The sequence below is a fragment of the Macadamia integrifolia genome, unplaced genomic scaffold (assembly GCF_013358625.1).
Source record: "Macadamia integrifolia cultivar HAES 741 unplaced genomic scaffold, SCU_Mint_v3 scaffold86, whole genome shotgun sequence".
Lineage (NCBI taxonomy): Eukaryota > Viridiplantae > Streptophyta > Magnoliopsida > Proteales > Proteaceae > Macadamia > Macadamia integrifolia.
Genome location: NW_024870559.1, coordinates 857,049 through 873,194, shown reverse-complemented (window position 1 = coordinate 873,194; position 16,146 = coordinate 857,049).

The window sequence follows — 16,146 nt, the reverse complement described above, 5'->3', positions numbered from 1 at the left end:
AGTAAGGCATGCTCAATGTAGGTGTTGCCTATGACACAAGATATGGTAGGGCTCCCTGGATCCTTATACTTGGCTCCTATAGGCTGAGTAATTATGGAACTAATGTTACCTGTTAAGAACACCTTTTTTGGCACACTAGTGATACGTTTGTGAGTACATAAATCTTTCAGTACCTTTGCATAGGCGAGGATCTTATTATTGCATCCAAAAGGGGGATGTTCACTTCTACCTTTTTAAAGACTTCTAAAATTTTGTCCACGAAAGCTGTCACACCCCGTTCACACTGAATCGGGCCAGTGACCAGGTTAACACCGGTTAACCCAAACCTGCCAGGATCATCTGATACTGTATTCCACCACAGCATACACACAACTAATATAAACTCATCAGATCAGCGGAAGACTAAGTTTTACCTGTGAATAATCCCATAATACTTGATACCCGAATTGTGATACAATAGTTATATACATGTGGGCCCGAAGGCATGATATTTACACAATAAAAATACAATTCATATATCAAGTATGTAAAGGAAATCATCAAAATAATCAAAGTACACAGCTCAGCTCGGCAACAAAGGCTAGAACATAGCTCGGCATCAAGGGTTGAGCCCAGCTCGGCATCACATAGTAGAGCTCAGCTCGGCCTTCGAAGTGGAGCTCAGCTCGGCATCAGAACTGCGATCCCGCAGCACAACTCTCGCACGAGCAGTCAATGCCGTGCTCTAACTCCTCAGGGGCCCACCAGTCCTCTTCGGGGAACTCGACTGTGGGACCCACCCCGTGCTCCTCAGATGTATGACCTGCAAAATCATCTAAAAAGGGGGTACCCGTGGGATGAGCTCACTAGCTCAGTAAGTGGTAAGATGGACCACACAGCAGTCCACACATCAAAACACAATCATATGCACTACATGCCATGCAATACATTTTAAATCACATCCACCTAAGCAACATTACTAAGTCTTTGGTTTAGTGCTACTACAGCCACAGTGCGCGTATACTCCGGGTACGAGCCGCGAACTCCATCCCGCGATACGCCCATAGGGCTGTCGGAGAAGGCCCACCGTGAGTACTTAGAAAAGTAAAGACAATGCCGTCCACCGGCTCTCAACAGAAATGTAAATGACTGAAATTAAAGGTGTTGACTCCAGCAATTTAAAAGCAGTACGATTGGCCCTCTTGAATGTATCACCGGGGTTGCCGACTATCCTAAATGACCCACCGGGTGTTATGTCTAACCGCCACAGTGACCCGACAACCGCGACCACTGCTTCCCCCAAAATGATAACCCAACACCTTAACCCCTGTTGGGAAGGGTCGTAGCACGGGATGGTGAAAATCCTAATACCGCATGCTCCTATATAACAATAGTACGATTGCATAGTGCCTCCGCGTCCCATACCACGGGCCACCAATGCACTCGTTTTCAAGCTGACTACGGAATCTAGTCTATCAATGCATCATGCACAATGATGTCCACATTCAATCACATAAGCATCTCATCACTTGGCATGTTGAAAGTAAACATAGCACACATGCATAACAATGTGAGGATGACTAATCTACATAGCATATTCATGATGGCATGACTAGACTAGATACATTTAAATGAATGCTAAACAATGCCTTGAAACAAGCCCAAACGTCCTCTCCCCACTTACTTGTAGTGTGCAAGGATTCCCGTTCGGTATGGGTGAGATCAGGTGCGAGAAGCGTAAGATTTGGTGAACCTAACATGATTGAGCGGGGTTAGTACTTCACCAATTTAGAATCAAAATTAATGAGATCCGATGACAAAATCATGTTTAGAACGTTGAAAGAAGGTCATACGTCCGATTTGGGTCCAATCGGACGTAAGAATCACCTTCGGGGCCACACAGGTGGGTCAAACAGGTGGGCTGTCTGGCCCACCGGTTCTACCCACCGGTTTGGACCGACGGGTAGGCTGGCCCGTCGGTTAGCCCACCGATCTGACCCACCGGTTGGGCCAGGGGGCCCTGCTAAGATCGGCGGGCAGGGTGGCCCACCGGTTAGCCCGTCGGTGTGGCCCGTCGGTTGTGCCCGAAGGCCCTGCCCTCTCAGGTGGGTGCTCACAGGCGGGCCAGATGGCCCACCGGTCCTACCCACCGGTCTTGGCGGGAAAACTGTTGTTTCTTCCCAACTTCCTCCATTCTTTGGGGATTCAAATGGGGGCTTTTCCCAACCCATTCTTCACACTTTCAAGTCTTATAGGATGGCTCTAACCTAGATCTAGGTTAGATTCAAGTGATGGGAAACCATCTTACCTTCTTTGCTCAAGAACAACTTCAAACCCTCCAAATCACTTCAAACCCACAATGCTTCTTCCACCTTGTCAATACCTCTTCAAATCCTTCAAGATCAACACATAAATCATCTATTAAACCTTAGATTCATCATTTCAAAGGGGATTTACAAGATCTCAAGAAACCCTACTCGAATCAAGGGTTTAAGCTTGGGTATGGTGAATGTTCAAAGAACCCGACTTTGCTTACCTCCAAATGTAGATATAGAGTTGAAGATCACTCTTCCGGCGCCGGAATGGGAAGATCAAGCTTCGGCGCCGCTGAAATCCTTCTCTTCTTCCTCTTCCTTCTCTTCCCTTCTTCTTCCCTTTCTTTTCTCTCTCCTCTTTACTCTCCTCACCAACGTACGGGTGTCATAAATGAAAAGAAAAGAAAATCATAAAGTTATATATATAATTCCTAAATAAGTGAATAGTGCACATGGATGGGTCACTCAGGTGGGTGGGTGCACCCACCTGTCCGCCCACCTGAGGGCCAAAACTTGGGATTTTGACAGAGTTCGGGCCTCGGCACGAACCCCACCCCTGGCATACGATGTAGTATACATATATACCTTAATATACAGCTACAATACCTGCTTTATCCGTACATGGCCTTATGGTAGGTGCATGTACACGGCTTGGGTACTCCTGTCTCTTCTGGCACTGGCTCGGACTTGTCGGGCCAGCCGGTGTTTAAGGTCACCCTTGCCATCATAGTCCATAAGGAGCCCGCTCTAACCCTCTCTGGTTCGGTTCCTGCATAGTTAAACCGGGTCAACCGTGCAATCAGACCGGGTTTAAGAAGTAGGGTATTACATTTATCCCCCCTTCTGAAAAATTTCGTCCTCGAAATTGCGTACCTGGTTGGTCAAAAAGATGAGGGTACTTGGCTTGCAATTCATCCTCTTTCTCCCAAGATGCTTCTTCAAGTGAATGATTCGCCCATCGCACCTTTACATAGGAAATGGAGCGGTTGCGAAGGGTTTTCACCTTTCGGTCCAAAATTTCAGCTGGCTGCTCTGTATAGGTCATGTCAGCTTCAAGGTATTCTGGCTCCACGGGTAATACATGAGAGGGGTCATGAACATATCGCTTCAGCATGGATACATGGAATACATTGTGAACATCCCCAAGTGAAGGTGGCAGAGCAAGCATGTAGGCTACTGAGCCAACCCGGGATAAGATCTCAAATGGTCCAATGTATCTTAGGCTCAACTTCCCCTTTCTGTGAAACCTTTGCAACCCTTTAGTAGGAGAGATCTTGAGAAATACCTTTTCTCCTGGCTGAAATTCAATGTCTTTTCTGCGGGTGTCCGCATAGCTCTTTTGACGGGACTGAGCTGCTTTAATCTGTTCTCTAATAACGTCGACTTTGTCACAAGTCATCTGTATCATCTCAGGTCCTAACATTCGACGTTCACCTACCTCATCCCAATACAAAGGAGTTCTGCACTTTCTGCCATATAACGCCTCATACGGAGCCATCCCAATTGTAGCTTGGTAACTGTTGTTATAGCAAACTCCATAAGAGGTATATATTCTTCCCAACTGCCACTCATCTCCATTGTACATGCCCTGAGCATGTCTTCTAATATCTATATGGTTCGCTCCGACTGACCATCCGTCTGTGGGTGAAAAGCAGTACTCAAATTCAATTGTGATCCCAAGGCACGCTGTAAGCTTTTCCAAAATCTGGAAGTGAACCTTGGGTCCCTATCTGAAACAATGCTCACTGGCACTCCATGTAAGCGCACTATGTTGTCCATGTAAAGTTGTGCTAGTTTGGTCATGGAGAACTTGGTCTTGATAGGAATGAAATGAGCAGTCTTGGTAAGCCGATCCACGATCACCCATATCGCGTCCATTCCCTTAGGTGTACTTGGTAGTCCGATGACAAAGTCCATTGTAATCCTCTCCCACTTCCATTCTGGTACTGGGAGTGGCTGAAGAGTACCATAAGGTCGATGCCTCGCAGCTTTTACTTCTGGCATGTGAGACAAGTTGCCACATACAGATCTATTGTGACTTTCATGCTTGGCCACCAGTAATTTTGCTTGAGGTCTTTGTACATCTTGGTACTTCCTCGGTGAAGTGAGTACTCGGAGCTATGTGCTTCTCACACTATCTTGTCTTGTATATCCAAGTCATTGGGTACACACAATCTGTCTAAAAACATCAATGCCCCATCACTGGCTAAAGCAAAATCTGGGTCGTTCATTGTTTGATCTTGAACCTTAACTCTAATCCTCTGCAATTCAGGATCCAAAGGTTGCTTCATTATTACCTCTTGCCTAATTGCCAGATGCACTTGTAGAGCCGTCAAGGATACAATCAACCATTTAAGGTTTTCTGGTTGAGGTTCAAGCTCTAAGGTTGCCCCTTCATATAAGAGGGTTTCATCCATTAAAATCGCCTCCTGCACGAGTGGCGGGCTGACTGCTAAGTATGAGAGCAACACAGTCTGTGTCTTCTGACTCAATGCATCTGCCACTACATTAGCCTTGCCGGGATGATACTGAATGTCACAATCATAATCCTTCATGAGTTCAAGCCATCTTCTCTGTCTCATGTTCAAGTCCTTCTGGGTAAAGAAGTACTTCAGGCTTTTGTGATCACTGTATATCTCACACTTCTCCCCATACAAATAATGTCGCCAGATCTTAAGAGCAAAAATGACTGCAGCTAGTTCCAAGTCATGAGTGGGGTAATTCTTCTCATACTCCTTTAGTTGTCGGGATGCATACGCTATTACCTTACCGCATTGCATGAGAACACAACCCAAACCAACTTTGGAAGCATCAGTGTAGACTGTCATTCCACCTGTGCCTTCAGGAATAGTCAACACAGGGGCCGTCACCAACCTTTCTTTCAATTCCTGGAAGCTCTTCTCACATTCCTCTACCCAGTCGAATTTCACACCCTTTTTAGTCAACTTGGTCATTGGTGCTGAGATCCGAGCAAAATTCTCAATGAAACGCCGGTAGTATCCAGCCAAACCCAAGAAGCTTCTAATTTCGGTGACATTCTTGGGGCTTTCCCATTCCACTATTGCTTTTACCTGATCAGGATCTACTTCGATTCCGGCCTTAGACACTACGTGCCCCAGGAATCCAACTTGCTCAAGCCAGAATTCACACTTGCTGTACTTGGCAAACAACTGTTGATCTCTCAACCTCTGTAACACCATTCTCAAGTGTTGAGCGTGCTCCTCTTCGGTCTTGGAGTAGATTAAGATGTCGTCAATAAAAACAATTACCCATTTATCGAGCGCATCCTGAAATACTCGATTCATTAGATCCAGGAATGCTGCCGGTGCATTGGTTAACCCGAAAGATAACACTAGGAACTCATAGTGACCGTATCGAGTCCTAAATGCTATTTTGGGTATATCACTGCTCTTTATCTTGATCTGATAATAGCCGGACCGAAGGTCTATCTTTGAAAATATTCTGGCTCCCTGCAACTGGTCAAATAAATCATCAATGCGTGGCAATGGATACCGGTTCTTAATGGTTAGCTTATTTAATTCCCGGTAATCGATGCACATACGCAAGCTGCCATCTTTCTTCTTGACAAACAGCACTGGGGCACCCCAAGGTGAAACACTTGGGCGAATAAACCCCCTTTCCAATAGTTCCTGCAACTGCATCTGCAACTCCTTCAATTCAGCTGGTGCCATCCTGTATGGAGCCTTAGATACTGGAGCTGCTCCAGGAGTCAAGTCTATGGCAAACTCTAACTCTCTATCCGGTGGTAAATGCATCAGATCATCTGGGAAGGCGTCGGGAAACTCTTTAACCACCTTTACCTTTTCTAGAGGTGTAATCCTCGCATCAACATCAAGTACCGATGCTAAGTAACCCTGACATCCACTTTCTAGCAACTTTATCGCTTGAAGGGCAGAGACAAGGACCTTCCTCACCCGTCTCATTTTATCTGCTCGGTACACCAATTCTTTCCCCTCGTCATCTGTCACCCTAATCAGCTTTTCAGCACACATCACATTAGCTCGATGAGCCAACAACCAATCCATACCCAGTATAACATCAAAATTCTGCATATTGAACTTAATGAGTTGTGCATCAAAGTTCTTCCCACTAATTTCCACTGGGCACGGCCCATATACCTCCTTCAACTGAGTAACTTTACCCGTAGGCATACTAACAATCATTCCGTAATCTAGGATCCTGGGTGGCATCCCAAGTTTCTCTGTAAATCTCTTAGATGCGAATGAATGAGTAGCTCCTGAATCGAATAAAACATAGGCCGGTATGCCTGATATGGGTAGGATACCTAATGTAACAATGCATATAATTTCAGCAAGTCATCAATATTAATCATAATGAATTTGTTAATTTAAAATGTACCTGCCACTACTTCTGTACTGGCCTCAGCTTCCTCAACTGACAGAGCATACATCCTTCCCTGCGGTTGATTCCCCCGAGCTAAGGGATTTCGGTACGCAGAGGGCTGACTGGAGGGCAATGCTGGTCTGGCCCGACAGTCCTTTGCATAATGCCCATATGAATGGCAGTTGAAGCAACGAATCTGAGACGTCAGAACTGGGGCGGGGCCCCTCTGCACTTGACCCGTTGCAGATGGAGGTCGAGGTGGCCTTGGAGCTGTAGGTGCCCTAGTGTTCTGGCAAAAAGAGGTGGAACCCGAACCACCAACTGGTCTAGGAGGGTAGCCAGATGGCCTATAGGGTTGTCTATACATAGGCCCAGAACTGTACGATCTGCGGTATGCTTTGGAGGTGTTTCTCATATCCAAAAATGGCTTTGTTCTCTTCCACAGTCCAGGGGTGAGTGACTGTTCTCCCTTTTGCTTGTCCTCCATGGTCTTAGCCTTCTGCACAATCTGGCCATATTCGGTCAAATCCAAGACCTCAAGTACAGACCCAATAGATGCTTTTAGGCCTTTTAGGAACCTTGCTGCCTTCTCTTCAGCTGTCCTCATATGCCTTGGGGCAAAATGGAACAAACTCTCGAATTGTTGTTGGTACTAAAGGACAGTCTTACCTCCTTGAGTTAAGGCCATGAACTCAGTCTCCTTGCGGTCTCTGAAACTGCGCGGATAATGGTTGTCCAAGAACAACTCCTTGAACTGCTCCCAAGTGGGTTTTGGATGGGTAGCCAACAATATGGGCTTGGAGGCTTGCCACCAAGAATTTGCCTCTTTCTTGAGTTGCAACCCAGCACAAATGAGTTTCTGTGCATCCGTGCACTCAAGCACCTCAAATATCTTCTCTAATTCTTGGATCCATTGGTCCGGTTCCAGAGGATCACTCCCCACCTTAGAGAATACAGGTGGTAAGTTCCTCTTGAATGACTCCACTACCTTTGACGTGTTATTCATCGGCGGGAAGTTAGGAGCATAAGCCGGATAGTAAGTGTAATACCCCGCTTCTTAAACCCGGTCTGATTTCACGGTTGAACCGGTTTAACCATGCAGGAACCGAGCCAGAGGAAATTAGAGCAGGTTCCTTATGGGCTATGATGGCACGGGTGACCTTAAACACCGGCTGGCCCGACAATTCCGAGCCAGTGCCAGAAGAGACGGGAGTGCCCAAACCGTGTACGTGCACCTACCATAAGGCTATGTACGGATAAAACAGGTATTATATCCGTATTTTAAGGTATATACGTATGCTACATCGTATGTCTGGGGTGGGGTTCGCGCCGAGGTCCGAACCCGGTCAAAATCCCAAGTCTTGGCTCTCAGGTGGGTAGGACAGGTGGGTGCACCCACCTGAGTGACCCATCCAAGAGCACTATTCACTTAATTAGGAATGGTATATAAGGCTTTATGATTTTCTTTTCCTTTCCATTTATTACCCTCGTACGTTGGTGAGAAAAGTAAAGAGGAGAGAGAAAATGAAGGGAAGAAGAAAGGAAGAGAAGGAAGAGGAAGAAAAGGGGGATTTCAGCGGCGCCGAAGCTCGGTCTTCCCATTCCGGTGCCGGGAGAGTGATCTTCAACTCTAGATCTACAGTTGGAGGTAAGAAAAGTTGGGTTTTGTGAACCTTCACCATACCCAAGCTTTAAACCCTTGATTCGAGTATGGTTTCTTGAGATCTTGTAAAACCCCTTTGAAATGATGAATCTAAGGTTTAATAGATGATTTATGTGTTGATCTTGAAGGATTTGAAGAGATATTGACAAGGTGGAAGGAACATTGTGGGTTTGAAGTGGTTGGAGGGTTTGAAGTCGTTCTTGAGCAAAGAAGGTAAGATGGTTTTCCCTCACTTGAATCTAACCTAGATCTAGGTTAGAACCATCCTATAGGACCTTGAAGGTGTGAAGAATGGGTGGGAAAAGGCCCCATTTGATTCCCCAAAGAATGGAGAAAATGGAGAAGAAACAGTGTCTTTTCCGCCAAGACCGGTGGGTACAACCGGTGGGCTCCTACCCGCCTGTGGGTACCCACCTGAGAAGGCAAGGGGGTCCCTGGCCCAACCGGTGGGTATAACCGGCGGGTACAACTGGCGGGCAGGGGCCCGCCGGTCATAACCGGTGGGTAAAACCGGTGGGTAGACAGCCCACCTGTCTGACCCACCCGTGTGGCCCCGAAGGTGATCCTTATGTCCGATCGAACCCAAATCGGACGTGTGACCTTCTTTTGACGTTCTAAACACGATTTTCACATCGGATTTCATTAATTTTGATTCTAAAATGGTGAAGTACTAACCCCGCTCAATTATGTTAGGTTCACCAAATCCTACCCGTTTCGCTCCGGATCTCACCCGTACCGAACGGGAATCCTTGTACGCTACAAGTAAGTGGGGAGAGGACGTTTGGCCTTGTTTCAAGGCAATTGTTTGGCATTCATTTAATTATATCTAATCTAGTCATGTCATCATGAATATGCTATGTAGATTAGTCATTCCACACATTGATGTGCATATGTGCTATGTTTACTTTTCAAATGCCAATTGAATGAGATGTTTATATGTTGAATGTGGACATCATGGTGCATAATGCATTGATAGACTAGATGCCGTAGTCGGCTTGGAAACGAATGCATTGGTGGCCCGTGGAATGGGACACGGAGGCACTATGCAGTCGTACTATTGTCATATAGGAGCATGCGGTATTAGGATTCTCACCATCCCGTGCTACGACCCTTCCCAACAGGGGTTAAGGTGTTGGGTTGCCATTTGGGGGAAGCAGGGGTCGCGGTTGTCGGACACTGTGGCGGTTAGGCATTACGCCCGACGAGTCATGTAGGACAGTCGGCAACCCCGGTGGTACATTCAAGAGGGCCAATCGTACTGCTTTTAAATTGTTGGAGTCAGCACCTTTATTTCAGTTATTTACATTTCTGTTGAGAGCCGGTGGATGGCATTGTCTTTACTTTTTCGAGTACTCACGGTGGGCCTTCTCCGACAGCCCTATGGGCGTATCGCGGGAGGGAGTTCGTGGCTCGTACCCAGAGTATACGCGCACTGTGGTTGTAGTAGCACTAAAACCAAAGACTTAGTAATGTTGCTTAGGTGGATGTGATTTAAAATGTATAGCATGGCATGTAGTGCATATGATGTGTTGTGATGTGTGGACTGTTGTGTGTGGTCCACCTTTCTACTTACTGGGCTAGTGAGCTCATCCCACGTGTACACCCCCTTTTTAGATGATTTTGCAGGTCATACATCTGAGGAGCATGGGGTGGGTCCCACAGTCGAGTTTCCTGAAGAGGACTGGTGGACCCCTGAGGAGTTAGAGCACGGCGCTGACTGCTTGTGCTAGAGCTGTGCTGCGGGACAGCAGTTCTGAGGCCGAGCTGAGCTCCACCTTGGAGGCCGTGCTGAGCTCCACTTCCGAGGCCGAGCTGAGCTCTTCTATGTGATGCCGAGCTGGGCACAACCCCTGATGCCGAGCTGAGCTCCAGCCTTAAAACCGAGCCAAGCTGTGTACTCTGATGGTTTTTGATGATTTCCTGTATATACTTGGTATTTGAATCATATTCTTTTTGTGTATATATCATGCCTTCGGGCCCAAATGTATATAATTATTGTATCACAATTCGGGTATCAAGTATATGGGATTTATTCACAGGTAAAACTTAGTCTTCCGCTGATCTGATGAACTTATGTTAGTGTGTGTATGCTGTGGTGGAATACAGTATCTGATGATCCTGGCAGGTTTGGGTTAACCGGTGTTAACTCGGTCACCGCTCCAGTTCAGGGTGAACGGGGTGTGACAGTAAGAGTATGGAGGAGGTATCCCATACTAAGGAACACCGAATGGTGGGATTGGAGATGTACCTCCCACTTGTTGTCCCGTTCCCGACCCTACAGGCGGGTCCTGTGGAGTGAGTACCCAGGGAGGTTGACCCGGTTGAGAAAGGTCCAGTTGTTGCTGAATAGCAGTCATAAATGCTTGCTGTTGCTGAAGCATTTGTTGCTGAAAAGCCTGTTGTTACTGCTGAATTATAGTAGCAATATCTCCCGGAGTAATGACCGGTGGAGGGTCCGGGAGTGTAGTTATAGGTGGGTCCCCATGTGCCCCACCTTGACCCAGGGTCTCTGGAGGTAGTGGAGGCGAGGTTTGCCCCACAAAGCGGGACCTCCTGGGATTTTGTGGTCGACCGACCGGACGAGGACCCCGCGAGGTACCTCGAGCATTACTACCGGATCTAGTATGTACCATCGTATCCCTGTACCTGGAACATATCACACACCATATTGGTTAAACACCGTAGAATTGATTTCGGCACACAATTATATGCCATCACATAAGGTGTTGTAGTGTATGATAGCCTGCAATTTACCGCAACTTAATTCCAAGATACAGGGCCAATGCCCCAACAGGTGTGTCAATGGTCCCACTTGACCATAACACAATAGTATGGGAATAATATCAATAATAATCAATATAATCATGCTAGGAGGAGAGAGAAAAAAATTTTCAAAATTTTTCCAACTTTTCACAACCGGTGGGCTGCACCGGTGGGTAGGGGCCCGCCGGTCCCCGTACCTCAAACCGGCAGGTGGCACCGGCGGGTAGGGGCCCGCCGGTCCTGCCCGTGTAAAAACATGAACAGGGCCCTACAGACCCTGTTCAGTCTTGTCTCTTCTCCAACTCCTTTCTCTTTCTTCCTCTCTTCCTTGGGCGTTCTTGGAGGTCTCCTCGGCGCTTCTACTCGCGAGTCTACTCATCAACTCGGCGCTTTTTTTTTTTTTGAGAAATTCAACTCTCACTTCTAAGTAAGTTTCTTCTCCTCCTTTCTCAGAATTTTCATTTGGGGGTAACAATGCAGGTGTAGATCTTAGTCTAGGCTTTCTTCCCATATCTTTCCCCATAGAATAGTATTACCATGTGATTGTGATGCTTCTACTGTGGTCGTTTGTAGTTTATTAGGATTTTATCTCTTCCTTTGGAGAAAAACCCCAATTCGTGCCCTAGGTTTCCAAATTTGGGGATTTCTTCAATTCTCACTCCTTTTCTCCAATTAATGATTCCTTTGTGATGCATTTCATTTGCTTTGTGCTTGATATGCTATGGATTTCATGAATTGTCCATTATGCTTGGAATCCCCATGTATTCCCATGAAAAAAACCCCTCTTTTGTGTTGGTTTCCTTGATCTTCATCACATACTTGTATTCATGGACTTCCATAGTCTATTTGGGTGTGTTTTTGCGCTTTCATGATCCTGCTACCATGGCATTTCGTTCTAGATCTAGGGTTTCAAGCTTTTACTCCATTGTGAATGAGTTTGTGCATTGCAATTGAATCCTCTCATGTCACATATGCTCCTTGCTGTTATTTTATTGTTTTGGCATGTTCGCCCACTTTGTCACCTACCGTGCATCATATCCATTAGTTCCCTATCATTCTAGCTTGTCGCCGTTTTCATTTTGCGAGTATTTGGGTTTTGGGTTTCCCCTTTTTAATGATGTCATTTTCCATTCTTTACTTACCCCACTTTCTTTTCTTCTTGCCAGGATGTCATCTCGCACCGACAAAGGACCCTCTTCCTTTGGCGTTAGACGTAAGACTACCGCTTCTAAGCGGAAAAGTGCGGAAACCAGCTCTTCAGCTCCCCGCACAGGGAGACCCGGACCTGCCCGGTCTGACCCTACAGACTATGATGAGGAGCACTTCCTTAGTGTAGAGGCAGCAGCCAACTGGCCTATTTTCCTAAAGAGGTCAGTGATGATGGAGAAGACCGTGGTAGTCGATGACTTCCACAAGGCTCGGCTTCAGGAGAGGTTCTCAGCACTGGGCTGGGATTCTATCCTTCACGTAGACCGACCATGCTACGAGCAGCTAGTCCGCCGGTTCTACTGCAACTTGGAGGTGTATTATCCATACGGGGAGTTCACCATAAGCAGCTTGGTGAAGGGGATAGACATTCAGCTGACGGTGGGTACCTTGGCCAGCATCTTGGGCATATCGGCAACTGGGCACCGATACTACAGTCCTCCCAGGAGTAAGCCTCTGGGACCATTTATGAGCCTGGAGACGCCGGACTTCATTTACGAGACTATCTGCGGCAGCAGCACCCGTCCGGAGTCTGAGACGTCCTTCTACCCCGAGGTTCACTTATTTGCCCGGTTGGTCCAGTTCAACCTGCTCCCCAGAGGAGGTCATCGAAACCAGGTGGGTTTCATGGCGGCTTCCATCGCGTTCTGCATTTATACGGCAGCAGAGGGAGGTGTCGAGCACTTATGCCTCCCCTACATCATTCTCAGGATGATGGAGCACCACACTTCCCACCCTGAGGATGGAGGATTTCCCTATGGCAGGATCCTCACTAGGATCTTTGAGTTCTTCGGGGTGGACTTGAGCGGTGAGGAGGGGAAGACTCCGGCTGATAGGTTCGACAGGAGTAACCTCCTAAGGATGGGTCTCCATACCCTCATGGATACACCCCCGAGAGCAAGAGCTCAGAGAGGTAGGGGTAGGAGGGCTGCCCCTCTGGGGGACGTCCACATGGAGGAGGAGTCCAGCGAGGAGGATGAGGACTACGTTCCTCAGGATGAGGGGGATGATCTGGCGGGTGATGGCATCCCTGAGGAGGCGCCTCAGGAGTCGAGAGGTCCTGGTCCCAGTTCCTCCAGAGCTGCAGCCTCACCACATAGAGCCCCACCACCTGAGGGTGGTGCGTACGATTTCGAGGGCATGATGTCCTCCATGCGGGCCTTGCATGATGGCCAAGTCCAGCTACTGAGACGGCTGGACGAGAGTGCCTCCAGGGAGGAACGCATCCTGCAGAGGCAGGCTACTTTGGAGAACTCCTTTCTCCAACTAGGCCAGGACTTGAGCACCACGGCTAACTCCATGTCCACAGATTTTGGCCGAATACGGAGGGCGGTACGGCTGGTGAACGCGAGGTTTGACTATTACGACCATCGCCTCGATGTCAACTCTAGGCCTCCGGCAAATGTGGTGATCATTGATGATGACGACGATGACCAATGAGGGCTTAGCTCACCCACACCAGTTGTTTATCTATTTTTCCTTTTTGTAGACCTTGTTGTATACTTCATTTCTTCTTATTCCTTGTATTTGCGCTGTAACTGGATTCATTGTGGAATAATTTATTTTTGGATAGTGATTTTTGTGGTGAATTCAAATGTGGAATACTTGTGTAGTTTAGTTGTGGTGGTTCTTGTTACTTTTTATCCTTGTCGTATTGAATATGTTGTTTATCAGGTGTTGTGTATAAAATTTTTTGGAAATCCCATTTTACGCCGTTATGCCGCTGAAATTTCGTCAAACTAGTACGCGATAGGTTATATCACCAACTTAATTACCTTTTATTTACACTCACGCATGCCATGAATGCAACATCTAATGCAACCCTTTTTAATACTTCATTCTATGGCTTTTAATCTTTAAAGCTTCTACATTAACCCAACCCCATTTCCCTATTATAGAGTCTACGGGATTCTAATGGTATACTGTGAGTGGAGCAGAGCATCACGCTCTGATACCACCGTTTGTCACACCCCATTCTCACTGAACCAGGCCAGTGACCGGGTTAACACCGGTTAACCCAAACCTGCCAGGATCATCAGATACTGTATTCCACCACAGCATACACACAACTAATATAAGCTCATCAGATCAGCGGAAGACTAAGTTTTACCTGTGAATAATCCCATAATACTTGATACCCGAATTGTGATACAATAATTATATACATGTGGGCCCGAAGGCATGATATTTACACAATAAAGGTACAATTCATATATCAAGTATGTAAAGGAAATCATCAAAATAATCAAAGTACACAGCTCGGCTCGGCAACAAAGGCTAGAGCTCAGCTCAGTATCAAGGTTTGAGCCCAGCTCGGCATCACATAGTAGAGCTCAGCTCGGCCTCCGAAGTGGAGCTCAGCACGGCCTCAGAACTGCAGCCCCGCAGCACAACTCTCACATGAGCAATCAGTGTCGTGCTCTAACTCCTCAGGGGTCCACCAGTTCTCTTCAGGAAACTCGACTGTGGGACCCACCCCGTGCTCCTCAGATGTATGACCTGCAAAATCATCTAAAAAGGGGGTACCCGTGGGATGAGCTCACTAGCTCAGTAAGTGGTAAGATGGACCACACAGCAGTCCACACATCAAAACACCATCATATGCACTACATGCCATGCTATACATTTTAAATCACATCCACCTAAGCAACATTACTAAGTCTTTGGTTTAATGCTACTACAGCCACGGTGCGCGTATACTCTGGGTACGAGCCGCGAACTCCATCCCGTGATACGCCAATAGGGTTGTGGGAAAAGGCCCACCGTGAGTACTCGGAAAAGTAAAGACAATGCCGTCCACCGGCTCTCAACAGAAATGTAAATGACTGAAATTAAAGGTGCTGACTCCAGCAATTTAAAAGCAGTATGATTGGCCCTCTTGAATGTATCACCGGGGTTGCCGACTGTCCTAAATGACCCACCGGGCGTTATGTCTAACCGTCACAGTGACCCGACAACCGCGACCACTGCTTCCCCCCAAATGATAACCCAACACCTCAACCCCTGTTGGGAAGGGTCGTAGCACAGGATGGTGAAAATCCTAATACCGCATGCTCCTATAGACAACAGTACGATTGCATAGTGCCATCGCATCCCATACCACGGGCCACCAATGCACTCGTTTCCAAGCCGACTACTGCATCTAGTCTATCAATGCATCATGCACAATGATGACCACATTCAACATATAAATATCTCATTCAATTGGCATTTAGAAAGTAAACATAGCACATATGCACAACAATGTGAGGAATGACTAATCTACATTGCATATTCATGATGGCATGACTAGACTAGATATAATTAAATGAATGCCAAACAATGCCTTGAAACAAGGCCAAACGTCCTCTCCCCACTTACCTGTAGCATACAAGGATTCCCGTTCAGTACGGGTGAGATCCGGTGCGAAACGGGTAGGATTGGGTGAACCTAACATAATTGAGCGGGGTTAGTACTTCACCATTTGGAATCAAAATCAATGAGATTCGATGACAAAATCATGTTTAGAACGTTAAAAGAAGGTCACACGTCCGATTTGGGTCCAATCGGACATAAGGATCACCTTCGGAGCCACACAGGTGAGTCAGACAGGTGGGCTGTCTGGCCCACCGGTCCTACCCACCGGTTTGGACCGGTGGGTAGGGGCCCGCAGGTAGGACCCACTGGTCTGGCCCGTCGATTGGGCCAGGGGCCCCTGCTAGGATCGGTTGGTAGGGTGGCCCGCCGGTTGGGCCCGAAGGCCCCTACCCTCTCAGATGGGTGCCCACAGGCGGGTAGGGGCCCACCGGTTCCACCCACTGGTCTTGGCGGGAAAAACGCTGTTTCTTCCCAACTTCCTCTATTCTTTTGGGGACT